Consider the following 19,798-nt stretch of genomic DNA (forward strand, 5'->3'; position numbering starts at 1 on the left):
TGGAGTCAAGTGGGAGGGCACCTGCGTCCTGCAGCGGGCCGCCCTGTCCGGCCTGAGTCCCCTGCTCTTGTCTCAAAGCTCTCTCTGCAAAGTGCACATCTGATGCTCTCAGGGCACTATCGCTCTCTAAGTGGCAGATCTTAATGCTCCTAATTGCCATCCATTATATCATCATGACTTTTTTTGTGGAATTAAAATCCTTTTCGTGAAAGGGCAAAGAAAGTTCAGCTGCTTGACAGCATATCCCAAACTTCTTTACTGGGTTAGTTGGTTCTTTAAAATTTGCAGCTGTGACTCCAGAATGACATTCATTATCTTTCCCGGAGGCAGTTTGTGGGGAGGATGTGGGAGTCACACAGTCACCTCTGCTGTTAGTGTTTTCATTTCATTTTTAAAATTTTATTTATTTTGTTACTGTATTTTTTTCATTTGAAAATGAAAACTCCTGAATGGGGCGTCTGGGTGGCTCGGTCAGTTAAGCGTCCGACTTCAGCTCAGGCCGTGAACTCATGGTTCATGGGTTTGATCCCCGTGTCGGGTTCTGTGCTGACAGCTTGGAGCCTGGAGCTTGCTTTGGATTCTGTTTCTCTCAATCTCTCTCTCTCTCTCTCTCTCTCTCTCTCTCTCTCTCTCTCTCTCTCAAAAATAAATAAATATTAAATACAATAAAATGAAAACTGCTGAGCAGTGTATCCTTAAGGGCAGGGGCGATAACTTATTAGCCTGCGTGGGGCTGGCACAGTGCCGGATACACTCCAGGCAATCGTTGAATACTTCTCAGATAAAATTCGTGTGTCTTCACCATTCCATTTGTCAACCACTTTTGAATCTTCTGCCTTCAAATCTAGGAGGTAGCCCTCAGGCTTGATAGAATTGGAGTAAAACATATGTAGAATGGCAGAAAGAGAAATGTTATGGGGCGCCTGCGTGGCTCAGTTGGTTTAAGCGGCCGACTTCGGCTCAGGTCATGATCTCGCGGTCCATGAGTTCGAGCCCCACATCGGGCTCTGTGCTGACAGCTCAGAGCCCAGAGCCTGTTTCAGATTCTGTGTCTCCCTCTCTCTCTCTGACTCTCCCCCATTCATGCTCTGTCTCTCTCTGTCTCAAAAATAAATAAACGTTAAAAAAAAATTAAAAAAAAAAAGAAAGAGAAATGTTATGTCCCTTCTTACAGGTGAGGAAACTGAGACACTGAAATGTGGGATCCAAGAGCTACTCAGCAGAACCACAGCTGAGGCAGAGCTGGTGAGTGATGATCAGATACCTTCTCTCTGCGCCTCCCTACCTTGACCCCTTCCTGGACCTCCTGGGTTGGTTCACACTTCTCCTTCTTCTGGTAGAAGTTACTCCTCTCTTAAGGCAGAGCTTGCGTTACGTGCAGCGCTGAGGTGAAAGCCTCATCAATTGATTCGTTCATCAATATCAAAGCAGGGACCAAAGTCAAGTGCCATGAATTCTTTCTCATCTAAGTTCTGAGGCAGCATCTTTATTGCCCGTGTCAAAAGAAGTGACTAGCATCACATTCCACGGCCGTTGTTTGTTGACCTGTTGATTTCCCCCCTCCCCATCCCATCCCTGCCATGGGGTGGCTGGAGCTTCCTGGAGAAACAGTGAGCAGTCATGGAGCGAGTTCAGACTCCAAAGTCACAGCCCAGCTCTGGGGCCTCGGCTGTTCTCTCTCCTTCAGTAAACACTGACTGCCAGGTGCCATGCCGTGTTTGGGCGTGCAGGTGTCATGACAATAAGACAAGCCTGGTTGCTGTCCTTATGGAGCCTGCGAAGTTACATCTGGAAAATGGGCATTGGATGAATGAATAAAAGCACAGCTAATATTGATGAGTGCTTACCATATTCTAGACACTGTGCCAAATATTTTTCGTGTGTTTATTTGAAGATGGGCCAGCAGGTGGCAGAGCTAGAGATTCAAACCATATTCACATCTGTCTGACTCTAAAGCCCAAAGCGATGAATGAGGAATAGATAGAAAATACCACCAAGGTCTGGCACTTAGTAGGCAGCATGGCTGAGTGTGGTGAATCTAGATTGTAATCAGAATAGGGCTTGTGTCCTGCCTCTGCCCCCTCTATGATGATGGACCATAGGGGTGAGGCCACATTAAGCTCTGGTGGGGTGTGAGGCGGGGACAGGGTCAAGTCAGGCAGCTTCACTGCTTTATCTTTAGCTTCTGGCACAAAAAACGCAGTAGAATCCACTTACGCTGACCTGACTTATAACATCCTGGAACGCTCCAACATAGATCGTGAACCTTGAAAACCCAGTGCTCAGTGAAATAAGCCAGACACAACAGGACAAGTATTATATGATACCACTCATATGAGGTACCTAGAATAGTCAAAGAGAAAGGAAGTAGAATAGAGATTACTGGGGACTGGGGGGAGGGGAAAAGGAGGACCTAATCTTTCACGGGTACAGAGTTTCTGTCTAGGATGATGAACACATTCTGGAAGTCGACTGTGGCAATGGTTGCCTGGTACTGTGAATGGGCTTCTGCCACTGAGTCCTTCCCTTTAAAAATGGCCTAAAGTGGTAAATTTTATGTTCAGTGTATTTACCATAAAATATAAATAACTTTTTTAATTAAAAAAATAAACATCCTCGGAAGCCACGCTCTGTGGCAGAAGCTTAGAAAATAGTCTGAGGGGGCAGAACTGCAAGATACAAATGAGGAAATCATTTCACGAGACATGCTGTGGCTGATTAATTATTGATACCCCTCTCACCACCAATAATGACATCTTCTCGTGTATATTGAGGCTCTGCTTTGTGTACTCGGCTACCACCAGGAGGGAGGCTGTTATGTCCGTTGGACACAAAAGACAGCTTCACTGCTTTCCTATGGCTCCACAGCCAGTGGGCGGGAGGGTCTGGATTTGAGCTCAGGTCCCAGATGTAACTGTCCAAGCAGGCAATGCTTCCTGAGGCTCCTCCTTGGGAAAGTGCCCTCAATCCAAGCAGATCCTGAATTGCTTAGTTGAGATTTGCGCAATTAAGGTAACAGGAAAGTTCTAATCAAATCCATATGCTTTGGGGGCCAATCGGATCTTCCACTAACCAGAACTCTCCATAAATAATGGTGCACCTGAAATGGGCTTCCTTAGGTGGAAGGGGAAGCCTACTTTTTATCAAATGATCTCACCTGAAGCAGTCCCTGTCCCCTTCCCAGAGGAGCAAGCATGTGCATGAGGCCAGGCTGTGTGTCTTAGGCAGCTGACATTCCTTGTAAGGCCCCCTACTGCTCCAAGGAGACTAAACAGTAATGTCTGTCCTTTGTCCTAACACAGGGCTTCTCCAGACATTATCATTTGCTCCTTGAGGGGGCACACAAATGCTCACATTGCCCCTGGCCCAGGGAAGACCTTCCTGGGGAGAGGTCAGTTAAGTCAAGTACTTAGCTCCCCTTGGTTGTTCATCTTTCTCCTCCTCTGCTACCCTGCTATACTGCTGATATTGTGATTCAAGAATGACCCACACTGGATTAAAGAGGGGAGCGATTCCTATCCAAGACCTGCCTCATTTCTCTGTCTTACTGCACATGGAAGGGTGCGGGGCCCCAGGAGACATTTGAATGAATGAAAAAAAAAATGAAGTGTTACCAGTGGGCGGTGAGTGCCCTGGCCCCAAAGAGGCGGGGGGAGGGGATTCTTAGGATGGTGGCCCTTGGAAGATCTCCCCGTGGTGTCCCAAGGAATGTCTCAGTGCGGGACTTGGCAGGCGTGTCTCAGAGCAGTGTGCCACACTCAGAATGCCTTGGCCATGGGAATGGACTCAGAACTCCCACACGGTGATGCTCCAGTCTGCCTTTGTGGGGCGGCATGTAATGGGAGTCAGCTCGGGAGCCGGAAACCGGTCCTGCCTCCGCGCGAGAGAAAACAGTGGCGCTGTTAGCCGTGGGTCACAGGAAGGTCACCCGCAGCAGGGAACAAGACCGTGCTTAGCCTGTCATGAGCATTCAGTAAATGCTAGTCGTGATTTTTCTCCTGGATATTATCAAGGAGGCAGGGTGTTCTCTGCCAGATAAGAAAGGACCTACTCCCTGTTAGCCCCAGTTCCATAAACAAAGGTCAGCAAGTTCTGAATAAATTGAGTTTTAGAGTAACCTTTTTTTTTTTGTTTACTGGTGTTGTCCATTTTGTACTTTTAATTAGAAAGTGAATTACAAAGGCAACGTTTGTTATAGAGAAAGTAACTACAGGGAAGTGCAGCAGCACAGAAAGTAGCTCGTGAACAATCCTATCGCCAAAACAAATGCAACATTGTTGTCATAATTCCGTCCAGGTTCTGTTTTCTTCTGTGATTTGTATTTATTTCTGATTTTTTAAGTAACACATTGTATTCCAAACCCAGCAAAAAGACAAAAGAAGGACAAAAGCAGAGGACACATTTAAATTGTGTCAGCTGAAGAGAACTTAGCAAAGTTACTGTTGGTGAGGGCATGGGCAGGATGTGAGGGTGCCGGGGACCCCAGGGGTCCGGTAACCTGGGCTGCCATTGCCACTGCCATTCACAGCCTAAGGGTGGGGCGAGGGAGAAACAATGCTCAGACCCAAGACAGCCAGCTAGCGAGCTGCATGGGGAGGGCCCCTGGTCAGGAAGAGTGTGTGATGGGACAGCATGGGATGGGTGTATATACTTGTCCTTGATCTTCACTCTCCCTGCTGGAGGCCCCTGGAAACCAGGGAGAGTGGTTACCCCTCAGGGCGGTCAGCCTCCCCGAGCACAGGACGGACAGGTGGACAAGGGTAGAGGGACAATCTGGAGGGGCAAACAGAAGACCTCCAACCCCAGAGGAGCACATTCCTGAGGTCTAAATATTCAAACATTACAGGTAATGCTACCCTTCCCCCTGAAGAGGTGACCGTTGGTTTAAGTTTGGTATGGATCCTTCCAGACGTTTTTCTATGCGTAGTTACCTGAATGATATATGCCCTCATAAAGTATACAGTTTTGTTCTGCCCATGTGGGTCTGTGTGTTTTATAAATGGTATGATATCGTGTGCATGGTTAAACAACCTGCTTTGTACTCAGCAATATTTCTTGGACTCTGTATGTCAGCTCACGTACCCTAGTATTTTAACCCCTGCAAGGCGTTTCGCAGCATGGTCCGTGGAGGGCCGTTTCCCAATATCTTAGTTGTCTCTCTTTTCTGGGGACCTGACAGCATTGTAGTTCCCCGCTTGATTCAACTCAGGTGTGCCAGCATTTCCTTTGAGCAAGGGCATTTAAACCAAATTCCCACGTGTCACTTCCATGCAAAAGCTTTTTAAGAGCCAAGGAGAGCCTCACCACCTCTCTTCCTTTGCCTTGGGAACTAGGGATGTTTTAGACCAGCTCTGTCCAATAAAAATGTAGTAAAAGCTGGTCTATAATTTTAAATGTTCTAGAAGCCACATTTTTTTTAAATTTAAAAATCAAGTAAAATTAACTTGATAATAAATTTTTTTTACCCAGTATATGTAAACGTTCTCATTTCAACATGCAATCAAGATTGAAATTAATTGAGATATTTGACATTTTTAATCCTCAGCCTTTGAAATACAGTGTGTAATTTACACTTACAGTGTATATCTGTTCCAACCAGCCACGTCCCCAGTGCTTAGTGGCCACATGTGGCTAGCAGCTACCACATGGCTCTACCTGGATGTCAGGGTGCCACAGAGCTAAATCCGCAGCAAAAGTGTGTCAGGCATACAGTGTCAGTGAGAGAGAAGCCGTTTCTATTTCCTTAAGGCATCAAGATTGCACTGTTGTTTGCCCCCGCCTGGTCTATCCAGACACACCTGTTGTAACTCATTTGATCATTTCCCTGTGGGTGGACATCCAAGTTTTTCCAGTTTTTCACTCTTATAAAAAATGTGTTGATAAATATCCTTATGTGCATTTGTTGTGTTCACATGCAAGTTTTTTTTTCCCCTGGGGTAATCACTCAAGAATGAAATCATATGTACACTTTTTGTTTAACAAATCTATCTAAAAGGCTGTCCGGGTTGACTTTACAAATTTTCACTTGTATCTGCAGTGTATGAAAGTACCCTTTTACCTCCTTACTGACACTTGATGTCATCATTTTTTCATTTCAAAGTTTTTTATTTTTTGTATTTACACCGCTGATATTATATTTAACACGATACATAGCCTGTTCTTTTTAACGTCATAAATACCTTAATCTAATGAAAACTTTTTATAAACCTTGATTTTCAGTGGTAAGTGTAAACACATGGTATGGATATACTGAGTTTATCAAACCATTTCCTTAGTTTTCTGGACATTTGGATTTCTCACCTGAATTATACTTAACACCATAGTGAACATCTTTGTACATTGAACTTTTCCACACTTCACTTATTTGTCTTTCGGATAAATTCTAAAAGTGTAATTGTTGGGTCAAAGGATTAGTCAATTTTGGTTAAGGTCCTTGATATTTGCAAGCAGTTTCACCCCCCCCCCCCCATTTATATCAATTACACTCCTTTAGGGAAGTTTCAAATTTGTATATGACATATCACTGACACAGTTCCCATGTGCAGAGGCTTTTAGATCCATTCTTGCATCTAATGCTCATAAGGGTCTTGTGAGATTAACAAAAAGAAAATGACCTGTCCAGAGTCACATGGCAGATAGGAAACAATGCAGGCACCTGAACTCAGCTTTGGACCACAAATGTAGGCTTTTTGGTTTTTTTTGATTTGTTTGATATGTCTTCTGTCTGTTTCACACTGCCCATGGAAAAACAGCCTTCTCTTTGATCCCTACTTCAGCCACAACTCTTGGCCCTAAATAACTTATTAATTTAGGTCTCTGAGTAGAGAGAATTAATCTCAACAATGGCTTCTTTCTATACGAAGACCTCCTCAGTGCCAAAAAAAGGGAGTGCCAAGCTGTACCTCCAAGGTGCCAGGAGAGGGCACTGCTGGCCCACAGTCTGCTTCAGAAACCAAGAGAAAGCTCTCGAGGAGGAGGCTGACAGTTTTTGAAATGGTTTCCCTAGGAGAGTGAGAGACCTTTTACTGAAGGAATATTAAGCTGCTGTTGGGCGTACAGAGCTGTTTTCCAATGAGACTCGCTGGGGCTCTCTATTCAGGTGATTTATGCACACAAACGAATCACCTTGTTTCAAAATGAAAGTGGATCCATCATAAAATGTTGAACTGTTGCAAGTGGAAACCATGGCGTGGATTTCTTAGTGTACTTCTTACAATTGCAGACAACAGTGATCTGCAAACGGGGAAATAAGGCCAAACGAAAAATTTGCTCTTAGTGTTTCACGGGGTTCAGTGTGTCAGAAAAGATCAGACACTGTCTCTTGACATTTTCACGTGTTGTTCCTTGGACACTGTTGAAGTGCTCTAAGTGTTAGCTGAAAGGTTGCTTTGTGCCCTCCGAGGAGGCACAGACATCCCTTCCCTGCTGGGGTCTGAGTTCCTTTCTTGCCTGGACCTTGACCATAGTATCCTGATTGGTTTTTCTTCCCCCGCTGCCACATCTCCAGGCCCCTGTGCCCACCCTGACTTCCTCGCCCCTACTCCTCAGCCTGAATGAACTTTCCATAAAAGGATTTGGTCTCACCACTCGCCTCCTGAAAACCCCTAGCAGTTTCCCACTAGGTGTAAGATAAAAGCCTTCCCATGTCATATGGGACCTTCAAACCCAGGCCTCCCCCTGCTTTCCCCACCTCGTTTTATGCCGCTCTTCCTGTGCCTTCTCCCCCTACCGTGCTCTGCTCACGCTGAACTTGTGTCCTCCAAGCATGCTTTAGCTCCTTAACATTTCCACAGCTGTGTTTCTGCTCCTCCCTCTGCCTGGCAAGTTCTTCCCCATTGTGTTCAACCCACCCTCCACATTTCTGCTCCTTCTTGCAAATGTAGACAACGAGTCACCTCTTCCTGCCCTCTTTTCTCAATATTCAGATAGTCCCTCCTCTGTTGGTTCTGCCACGGGTGACTGTAGGTCCCTGTCTTCTTGTCGTTTCTCATTTTGTTTGTCCATCAGTTCCTCTGTACAGAGAGCTTCTACAGGAAAGAGACCATATCTCATTCTTCATTTTATTTCCAAATCCAAGCTTATGCCTGGTATGTAATAGATTCTCAATAAGCCATTATTATCACTAATTACATTTGTATTTGGATAGAGAGGCATTGCATGAACTTCAGTCATCTGGCAACATGCCGTGTCTACTGTTCTAAAAATGTTTGACGTTCCGAGTGGTTGTGATTTATAATTTTACAATTCACGCTGAAGACGATGCTTGTTTATGCTTACTTTCATTTATTTCTTCTTCCGGATGATTTTGTTTGGAAAGAGGGTACCAGATGCTAGAATTTGGGTCAAGGCCAGCATAGGTTTCTTAAAAGCAATGGAATTTCAATGAAAGGAGAGATTTTCTAATGGGTAAGAGGGAAAAGAGGCTCTGAGGATTTGGCAGAGGAAGGCAGCAAGACCAAGTGGAGATGGAAGCAAGGATCCTTGCGCGCAGGGCCACCACACTGTAGGTAGGGAGGTGGGAGAGGACAGCAGTGAATGAGGGAGGAGAGAGAGGCATGAGTTTGGCCATTTACTCGTCCTCCTCCAACTTCCATTTCTGCTCCCAGTAACAGGAATTAACATTGGTAATTGGTAAAAGGTTAATTGCCAGGTTTCTACCAACTCCCCGTATTCTTCCAGAGGAGTTCTGAATGATCTTGGGATGTGGAAAGTCACTAAAGGGAAACTTCTTCACCCAGAGATCTATGGAGCTTCTTACTTTACACTGCACACTATTTTAATGAATCTTGAAACTCTTTGTAGGAGTCCTGTATCCACACGGAGAGTCATAGCCAGCAGCCTCTACAACCACATGTGTGCATGCGCATGTGCATGCACATACACATGCACACACACTAACGTGGGGCTTCACACACCGGCTGTCCCACCTGGGTGAAGGCTTCACTTTCCTATTGATGGATGGACCTCCTGGGTCGACAGGGGCCATCTGTCTCCCAAATAGCATTTCTTGTGCTTCAATCACAACTCCAATAATCACTTCCCCTAAACACATTAGTAGGAAATGATGTTAAAAATAATTAAGCGTAACTATTCACTGCATTAGAAATTGATGGTATCTATGTTTTGTAAATTAGAGACACGTAGGAGAAAATGATCATTCTCGCAACTCATTGCTGCGGGACGATCTTGTCATTGTTGCATAGAATTCATCCCAGTTAGAGGGATATTTGAGAACTTGGTGTTTCAAAGGAAAGAAGTGAAGAGTATGATGTACTCCAGTAGAAACCAGGTGTCCCAACTATGAGTCCTGTGTGATCATGCTCTATCCCCAGGAAGAGAATCGGTGGGATATTTTTGTAGAAGGGGACTTGTCAGGCAAAGCATTTGGAGCCTGACAGAATTGCCTTTCAAAAATGATACAACGACTTAAAAGCTAGATAATTTTCCGTAAGTCATATAACCTTTCTGAATCCATATCCTAATACAAGAGTTCTAAGAATTTAATTAGGTGACACATAGGGAGCGCCTGACACATTGTCTGGCATGTGGATCCCGATTTTATCTATTGATTCTCTTTGCTCCTTCAGAGTCTTCAACATTCACACTGATGATCCGTTTGACATCCTGACCTCATGATCCGAAACGGGGAACACTCTGTGCTCCATTGTCAAACATAACAGAAAGACTTTGTTTTGTGCTGTAACATGCTCTAAGTACCCCCTTGTCCTCTTGCTAACGGAACTTTGAACGCTGCAGTTCCCCTTGGCTTCCTGCATAATTGCAAATATACCTTTGATCCACCCTAATGTTTTTGCCTCTCGCAGAGCCAGTGGTAGCCCCCATGGCAGCCTCAAGCAATGTTGGCTGAACCACAGGGAAGGGGCAGCAGGCAGCTACCTATGTGGAAATAAGTCCCATATTGCCTAGCATCCATGTGGTCATTCCTGGTTTACTCCCTTAGGTTAAGTAGTGCAAGGCCCAAGACTGGCATCTTTGTTCAGCTCAGTGGACAAGCCCTGGAGCAAAGGCAAAGGAGGAAGGTTGAATTGGGGCCATAGCCACCTTCTCACTGACAGACACAGACTGTCACGGTCTCAACAACCTTCTGCTTACCCTGTTTTCCCATCTAGAACATTCTTAAATCCCCTCTGTAGTTCTCGAGATCGTAACCATCCTGTAGACTTCACTTGCCATCCCACCTCCCCTGGAAGCATGTGTCACTACCCCAACCTGTTTCATTCCCTGCCTCCCTTCATCACATATGGCCCTAGGTTACTGCCATGACTTAGTTGTGTTCGAGAAGTGAGGCTCTGAAATCAGACAGAATAGATCTGAGCCTTGGCTCTTCCTCTGATTAGCTATGTGATCTTTAGGAAATGGCTCCTCTTTTCTAAGGAGGAGTTTCCTCCTTTGTAAAAGGGATACCAATAACACATATCTCATAAGAGTGCTATGAAGATTAAATAAGATAATCCATAAAGAACGAAGAAAACTACCTTGAATGTAGTTAAGTGTTTAATAAACATTTTCTAAATTACTTAACATTTTTCAGTGTAAATTCCTGTTGGACAAGATTGAAGATCTATCCATCCATCCTTCCATCCACCTAACAAACTCTTGGGACTCAGAGATGAACCAGACCCAATCTGTGCCCTCAGGGAGCTGGCAGTCTTACCAGGGAAGCAGAATGCAAACAAGTTCATTATGATGTGATATATCTGAAAGGCTTATGGCTTGCCAGCTTGGAACCTGTCAGTCTTCCCTGTCGATATGACAGTTAAGACAGCACATCCTCATTTGGCTGCAGTGTGCTGTCCCTTCATGGCTCCTGGCTGCTCATTGAAGCCTCTTGGTACAGGAGAGAAAGTTGGAAGCTGTGGCTACACAGATCTGGAGGGACCTGTGCTGTATTCTGATTTCAATGCTACAATAACCTCTTTTGCCACATGGGCAATTGAACAGCTTGTAATGCAGACTGCTTGAGCATCTAGGAACTTCGCCAGGATTCCAATCCATCCAAACCATTTATTCCAAACTGAGGGTCAGTGGACCAATCCTGGACTTGATTCTAGAGCCAGACAGCAAAGGATACGGGTCACCTAATGACCCCTCGACCCTTTCCATCCAACAACTCTGTCTTAACCATCCCAGGCAAGGAACAAAATAAGTCCTGTCTTTGGAAGATTTTCAGCGGAGTCAGTTCCCCAGTGGCAGGGGGGGTGCTTCTAATATGACATTAATCATAAAACCTCTGAATCATCATACAAAGCTGTGGGAGCATATGAATATAGGAATAGTATCCAATTAGCTTGGGAGATTACAATAGCCTGTGAGCTTGGCCTTAGGGCTGTGGTTGTTATATAAACCATCTGGTCTCTGGTGCCTGCAGACCTAAAGCTGATGGGACGACATGTGGTCTTTAGGGTCCGGTCCAGTGGAGAGTATGCACAGCTCTGCACAGTCCCCATGACCAGCAATAAAAAGCTACATCCTAAATTACCTCTGTGCCTTTTCACATTAATGTTCTTTCCAACTGGCACCTTTGCCCACCTGGAGGATCTGCTATTCTGGAGAAACATCGCTCATATGTCCTGTCTTATGAAGTTTTCCTGAATACACCATCAGTCATTCTATGCTTCTAGTTCGTTCAATAAACGTTTCTGAGACTCTCTTGTTACTTATATGTGCGTATGTCACTACATTTTATGATTTGTGTACATGTCTCGATTAGACTTGAACTTCCCAAAGGCAAGGACATGTCTGTTTCCCTATTCCAATGCCCAGCACAGAGTCGGAGTTACAAGATATGAATAGACAGGACCAAGTGGTTAAAGAAGAGATCATAATTTCAAGCACACTAATGGGGAAGGCATAGCTAGGAGGGATGAAGAAACTTCTGGTGGTCTCCTGGGTGAGAGGAAGTACCGTGGATAACTTCTGATCTAAAATGGAAGATACCAATCCAACCCCTTCTTGGCTGTTTGCTCTCAGAGCTTTACAACCCTTTGGTCTCCTGGCCATCTGGCCTTGCTTTTTTCCTGATTATTCTGCTAAATTTTACTACTTTCTAAAGTCTTAAGGTTATTTACATCTACTGTGTCTGTAGGTGAAAATACTATATAATGGTAAACCATACAGATACAACAGACGTAAAAACCTTAAGAGCCTAGATAATAAAATGTAGCAAAGTAATCAAAGTTTTGAATACATATTACCTTTGCTTTTAATGTAATTTATCTAATCGTAAACATACACGATTTAATTTTAACATGGCTCTGTTTAACAACCAGCTTGGAAAAGTCGTAAAACTGTAACAAGCAGCGCTTATAAGCCAGCGTGGGCCAGATCCAGTACTGCAGTTAGGATGATTCACTCCGATCATTGCCCCAGACCCTCCCTGTAGGACTCGGCACACCACGGACCATCCGCATGCCCAGGACTAGAGGCTGGAGCCTCAGGCTTGTTCAGGCGTGCCCTAAAGGAAAGGAGGTCTGGCCGTCAGAAGAACTGCCACTCTGCCATCAGAGACAGAGCCCATGGAGGCTCCAGACCAGGTTAGTCCTTTTCCCATTAGTGGTAGGTTCAGTTGGCCCCGGCATGTCAGGGGGACTCTGAAATGGAGATCTGTGTTTTTTAGGGAGGCTTCCTGGGAGCTGGAAGGCCAAGAGGATTGGGCAGAGGGCAAAGGTGAGCTTGGATGTAGATGCAGTGTGGGCCCCAGCTGACCCCACGAGGAGCTCCCGCAGTTGGAGGGCGCTTCCGGCCTCTGTATGTCAGACCGCCCCGTTGTCAGATACGGGCTACCCTTGGACAGAAGGTATGACGTTGGACAGTCAGCTTCCTCTGCCCAGGGGAGTCCCTCAGGAGGGGTTCAGCTGTGAGCCCTCGAGCAGGCAGTGCTGGTGGTGGCAGGGATGGGTTATCAATGCCTTGGTTCAGAACTAAGAGATTTAGATTTTCATTTATCAGTTTGTTTAAAATAACAAAAGCCTAGAATGCCTGGGTGGCTCCATTGTTAAGCCTCCAACTTCAGCTCAAGTCTTGATGTCGCTGTTCTTGAGTTCGATCCCCACGTCTGGCTCTGTGCTGACAGCTCAGAGCCTGGAGCCTGCTTCGGATTCTGTGTCTCCCTCTCTCTCTGCCCCTCCCCTGCTCATACACTCTTAACTCTCACAAAAATAAGTGAACCATAAAAAGTTAACAAAATCCCGTAGTTGTAACAAAAAAATATCTGAATTTTCAAAATTAGAAAGAAGTTAGTAAAAAATGTGATACTGTCTCACATATTTTGCAAACCTCTTCAACGTTTGGCTTTAATAAAAGCTGGATTCTCATATCTACTTTTACATTCAGTAGGTCTTGACATCACGTCATATAGCTTCTGAAAAACTCCTTCGTACATGTCTAAGACACTGAGAAATAAGAAGATAAATAACATCATTATAAAAATAGTTCTGGCCTCATGGACCCTGACAGGGTTCCAAGGACCTTCACTTGGAGAACTGCTCCTCACCATCTGACCTGGAGAAGGAGGTGTGGGCCTCAAGCTGTTCACATAAGGAGTAGTTTGAACTGCGTCTTGGGCCTTGCGAATGTCACGTTTAGGAGACTCAGGATTATGTTATGTCCTAAGGAGAGGTTTGTTGTTTTTGTTTTCCCAGCAGACAGCGCACCTGGTTGGGCTCACACGGCAAGCCCTGTCTCTTGGGCAGCTTACGGCATTTCTGGAGTCTGTCGTGTGTGTGTGTGTGTGTGTGTGTGTGTGTGTGTGTGTGCAGCGTTCAGGGCTCGGCCAGACACTCTGGCAGAGTTTACACGCTGAATTTGGGGTTCTCCCCCCCACCCCGGCTCTCTCCTTCATGGGTTCCCCCACTTTCCAGCAGCTGTGGTTGCCCCAGACTCAGTCCTCTTGTTTTTCACACCAGGAAGGTTATTGGGTCTCTCCTGGAGTTTGGGCCACTCCTCAGACTGCAGATTTCAGCCTGCCCTTGGGCCCAAAACCCCATAAAAATCTTACCCTCACACAGTCTCATCGCTTTGTTCTGAGCATCACGTCCCCTCCAGAAGCTGCCTGACTTTTGTATACTCTCTAGTCTCAGATGCCTGTGGACTATGGTGTCTTGGTATTTTGTTCAGTCTAGTTGCTATCTGCAGGAGGGTCGGGTGGTCACAGGGCAGAGGAAGGGCATGAGCCTTTGTGAGGGGAACCTCTCCAACCCCCTTCTCCCCTCTTCCTCAGCCTCCTCTTGGGTCCTACCAAGGAGGAAGAATACTAATGTAGATTCTATTGTAGATTCTGTGAATTAAATGGTTGGTACACAGGTGCCATTCTCTTTTTGGCTGCTTCCCTTCCTGTGGCAGGGGTGGGGTGGGGCAAGCAGACACGGGTCCCCTTCCTCCAGCTGATCAGACAGTATCTGTTTCTTTCCGGTTGCTCCTGTTTTTCTTGTTAGCAGCTGGCCTGGGACATCTCCCTCAGCTGAGATCCAGGATAACTCAGCACTAAGTACTGGGACCCAGAACCCTTTCTTCTCTTATAACTTCTCTCTAATTACATTCCTCTTGGTGATGGGTTTGTATTGGATCAACTTTTGGCCTACCGTTCTTTAGGCCTAACTAGCTGAGGAAAAAGGTTACCAGCTTGCTAGAGTTCTCTATTTTGGAGTTGGAGGCAAAACCACAGCTAATAATACATTGTTTTGTTATATTTGCTGCATTTTATTCTTGCCAGGCATTTCCCCATATTTATCTATCCCTCTGGGATCTCAGAGAGATAAATGTTGATTGTCAGGGCAGGATTAATGAGATCCCAAGTGCTTAGCAAAAACAGTATCTAACAGTACCCCAAAGTCACCACCAATGCCCAGTGGAGACTCCACTAAAACTTGGCACACATGTGCCTCTCCTCACACCACAATTCAGAACCTCAGGGTCTGAGTAACTGAGGCACAGGGTCCAGAGTCTCTTCCCAGGCCATCTGTGCAGACGTGGTTATGAGAGACCCACAAGCAGGAGAGAAGGCACCCAAGACTAGAGGACCCACCAGGCTGCATGCCTTTCAGGCATCTGCTGGGTTGTGGGCAGAGCTCTGTTAGAAAAGCTTGACTTGCTGGGCTGCTGGTGTTTCCTCTCACACCTGTCTCCTCTGCTAGACTGGGGGGGGGGGGGCTCGGCTTCCAGGACCTCATCTTTTTCCTCTTACTCATGCCAGACTCTTGGTACATGGTATTCTATTTCTTTTCTCAGACTTTCCGTGCCCAGATGTCGGAAAGATTAGTTCTGCTTCAAATCCTTGCCACGTTGCCTGGAGAGGGTCCGTAACACCATTCAGCATGACCCCCATTCTGGTGTAACTGACCCTCTTCCCACAGGACCTGTCCCCATGTTCTCTCCTTGCCAGGGATCCTGCTGCCCCTTCAGCCTCCTCTCTCAGGGATGCCCACTTCACTAACAACATTTCCTCTTTTGTGTCTAAAGCTTGCTGTGTTGCTGTACCAATCAGGGTCCCAGCAGGGGAAAATGGCACACATACATACATAGGCTGGATATTGTAAGGAAAATTTGATAAAGGGATTTTTATTTGATAGAGGGATGGTCAGGGTTTAAAGAAAAATCAATGGGTGGTGCAGTCCTCCAGGACTGGGCACAGAAGGGAATGTTAACTGGAGCCCAGAGTGGGGACTCTAGGAAGGAGGCCACCTGATGGGAACTCTGGCCTATGGTCTAGGACAAAGCCAACCTGGGGGCCCCCCAGTAGTGAGAAATGGCAAGGAAGTACACCCCCACTGTCACTCTTCTCCTGTCTTCTGACCTCCTGCGGTTGACTTCCACTGGCTTACCTCAGCCGGAAGCCACCAGGCAAAGATGCCCATGGAAACAATACACAGAGGCCACACTCCTGGCCACAGGGCAGGGGTGATGAAGGGAGATGGGGATAGGTCTGGAGGAGCAAAGATAACATTGTTCAAGACACTCCCCATCTTGTCCTACTTTCTTTCTTATAATCTCCGGAAAAAGGAACAGAGTGTTTTTCATTCCAAGGGAAGTAGTATAGTATAATGAACAGACATTTATGGGTTAATGTCACTTACCTGCTCTATGTTCTTAGGCAAACCATTTAATCCATGTGTATTCCAGTTTTCACATCTGCAAAATAATAGATATTTTACGGGGCTTTTATGAGGCGGTTGTGGTGGGTATAAAGCCCATAGGATGAGGTCTGTCACATTGGAAGCCTCAATAAATGGCGAATATCCTTAAAAGGCCAATCTTTCCTTGCGTACCCTTAATCCTATCAGTACTGTCTCTTGCTTTTGCAGCTTCATTCTGTCCAAGGCATCCTTCCCTGTGTCAGCAAACACGTCTGGTCACCCCTTTTCCTATTTCTACTTTCATGCTATTCACAAAAATAAGTGCCGTGGTGGGCATTCTCCTAGAGCTGACATTCCGGGAGGGTCAGAGGCCAGCGTGGACCATAGCCTTGGACCAGCAACATGCCCTTCACCCATACTCAACCCAGGTGACTGCAACCATACTCTCAGCCAGCACGTTGTCTCAACTGTCTGGTTGGCTCGGACTGCAGGAGCCTCATGAAGGACGACATTTACTGGCAAAGGCAGCACCCAAACTGAGTGGCCAATCCAAACAGTTATGTTAGTGTTGAGTTTTCGTTAGAGATGGGGTGAAAGATCTGGAAAAGACTGTCTCTGGTGTGATTAGTTATGAACTGTGCATGTGTATGGTTTATTGGCCTTTTCCAGTTGTGTCCTAGATGTAAACAATCCAGGAGACGTCCCTAACTGGTGGTGTGATAAGAAAAGTCACAGCCCTTGGGGCACCTGGGTGGCTCAGTCACTTGAGCGTCGGACTTCGGCTCAGGTCATGATCTCACAGGTCGTGATTGTGAGCCCCGCATCGGGCTCGCTGCTGTCAGCACGGAGTCTGCTTCAGATCCTCTGTACCCCCCTCCCTCTACCCCTCCCCTGCTTGCGTTCTCTGTCTCTCGAAAATAAATACACACTTAAAACAATAAATTAAAAATAAAAAAGAAAGTCACAGCCCTTAAAGTGAACATCTAAGCACCAGCATTGTTAACAGCAGGTAATGATACAGACCGTCCATGCCCTGGTGCCCTTTGTGTTAGATTGCTAGGACTGCCATAACAAGGTGTTACAGACCGGCTGGCTCAAACAACACAAATGTATGGTCTTACAGATCTGGAGCCAGGGGTTCCAAATCATTGTGTCTGCAGGGTCGGTTCTTTTCTGAGGCCTGTAAGGGAAGGATCTATCCCAGGCCTCTCGCTTTGGCCTGTAGATGGCCATTGCCTCCCTATATATCTCTTCACATTGTCTTCTCTGTATGTGTGTCTTTTTCGGAGGACATCAGTCATATTGGACTAGAGCTTACCCTAATGACCTCATCTACCTCAGTCAAGACCATATCTCTAGATAAGGTCACAGGCTCAAGTACTAAGAGTAGGTCTTCAACATACAAATCTGTGGGAGAGGGATGCAGTTTAACCCATAATACCCTCTTAAGATTCTTGAGTCAGTGGAGGCTCATAAAACTAAATATATCTAGAAGATTCTCAAGTTTGCTACATCTCCATAGTTAATATTCTTTTTTTATATTAAATATAACTTATTGTCAAATTGGTTTCCATGCAACACCCAGTGCTCATCCCAACAGGTGCCCCCCTCAATGCCATCACCCACTTTGCCCTCTCCCTCACCCCCATCAACCCTCAGTTTGTTCTCAGTGTTTAAGAGTCTCTTAGGGTTTGCCTCCCTCCCTCTCCATAACTTCCTCCCCCCAAAAAATAAAAATAGATCTACCCTAGACCCAGCAATAGCACTGCTAGGAACTTACCCAAGGGATACAGGAGTGCTGATGCATAGGGGCACTTGTACTCCATAGTTAATATTCTAAACAACCATTTTCTTGCCAAGGGCAAACTCCTTGACCGTCCTCCCTTGTGATTTACTTTTTGCCTGGTGTCTACAGATGCCACATGGATTAAGGAATTTACATGCAGTGCAGGGATGTTGACCACACTGTTCTCTTCCCTTTGCACAGTGAGAGTAGGTCCCTGGGCATCCTCAAATGAACTAACTGGCAGAAAACTCAAGAGTTTCAGCCCGGACCTGTCTGCTTCTGAATATGCTTCTGTCACATCTTTGGGTAATACTGTCTGAGAGCCTTTATTTGTCTTGTCAACACAGACTAGGTAAAGAACATTACAACTGAGCTCTCTCAACCCTGTCTTTTCCACATCTTGTCCTGTCCCTCGTGTCCAGAACCCCAGGGTATGCCTGGTACCTACCCCAGGGCAACATGAAGAAAAGACTTTTTCTTTCCAACACTTAAAATGTTCAGGTTGATTTTCTAGCTCCAGACTGCTGAATCCACAGATGTTCTATGGCGGAAAGCTATTATTTGTCCAGGGCTCAGAGGTGAGAGTGCGTCAGAGGAAGGAGGGAGAGGATTGGCATTCGGCTCCCACGACCACCATCTGCAGAGAACTATGTGCTAGAAGCACAGCCAGGTGCAGGGGAGACAGGAGCACTCTGCCCTCAAGGAACTTATAGCAGCTCTGAGAGACGTTTGTAGACCATGAGGAGATTCGAGCTGAGGGGACTAGAAAAGGCATTGACATGTGTCTGTGGCCCTGCCTGGATTAGACCATTTGTGTCTCACCTGAGAGATGGATCTCACAGATTGTTCTTGAGACTAAATAACCCAAACTCTAGAATGTGTTGATGCTGGTCTCTTGTAGGGCTTCCAGCTTAGGCCCTTAGGGTCAGACTGGTGATGAAGTTCCTCCTGAAAGGATTGAAAACATGCACTGCTCATCATCTAGGGCAAGACATGACTTGGAAAGCAGGCTGTAGACAGGGAAGGCAAATCATTCCCTCCTTGCGGCGTCTATCTGACCCTGACTCTGAGCCATGGAGGGGTCCTGATTTAGGGGTGGGGGAAGGGGAGGGGAGCTCACCCAGCCAAAAGGAAGCTGCTCAGTTAGGAGTAAAAGAGGCAGCAGGATGAGAGACCCAAAGATGGGGCTTGCCTGTTCAGTGATTGGATGCTATTCCTCTCTCATCATTCTTGAAACTTTGGCAAAATTTCAAAGTTATAGCCTGGCTCACGTAGCACTGCAGGTAGTAAGAGGAAGGGCAGGTCCCCAGCCATGGAGAAGTCAACTGGTGAGGGCACAGAGTCCTCTGAAGCCACGGTGGAAGCCGTGGTAAGAGGCATGGAAGGCTCTATGAGCTCAGATACCAGCCCCTGTGAGGGGGCCCCCGAGGCATCAGCCCAGGGACAGGTGGAAGGGGCCATCTGCTGACAGAAGAGCTGGTAGAACACGGGTCACTGTGGTTCCAGTTTTACACATAAGCAGTCCCTTGTTTAGTCTGAGACATCCTATGCAACAGGTCAGCACAGGTGTGAGGAAAAGATAGATTCAGTGTGGACAGTGGTTCAGAGCATAGGGGTTTGACTGCAAAGAGTGGCTCAGAGCTTTGGTTTTGATATCAGACAACTTGGTTTGAGGGCCCCCGGCACCATTTGCTGGCTGCAATACTGTGGGTAAGTTAATTTTGCTGAGCCTCGGTTTCCTCATGTAAAATGAGGATGATCATAGTGCCGTGTAGGATTCTTATAAGATTCAGGGATGTAGATAATCCATGTGAAGTACTTAGCACCCCTTCATTCATTCATTTATGTATTCATAGCTCAAAAATGGGTATCGATCACTTGCCATGTGCCAGGATACATCAGTGAATAAAAGCAGAGAAAT

The 19,798-nt window shown here is 46.1% G+C and overlaps 1 long non-coding RNA gene across 1 annotated transcript in view; it reads left to right on the forward strand.

Moving 5' to 3' along the window:
* Positions 1 to 19,798, forward strand: part of LOC122218035 — a 182,341-nt gene that overhangs the window by 15,187 nt on the left and 147,356 nt on the right. Inside the window, exon 3 of the long non-coding RNA XR_006201808.1 lies at positions 1,175 to 1,245. This is a non-coding gene — a long non-coding RNA (uncharacterized LOC122218035). The remainder of the gene's footprint in view (positions 1 to 1,174; positions 1,246 to 19,798) is intronic.

Source organism: Panthera leo, chromosome A1 (genome assembly GCF_018350215.1).
Source record: "Panthera leo isolate Ple1 chromosome A1, P.leo_Ple1_pat1.1, whole genome shotgun sequence".
NCBI classification, from domain to species: Eukaryota; Metazoa; Chordata; class Mammalia; order Carnivora; family Felidae; genus Panthera; species Panthera leo.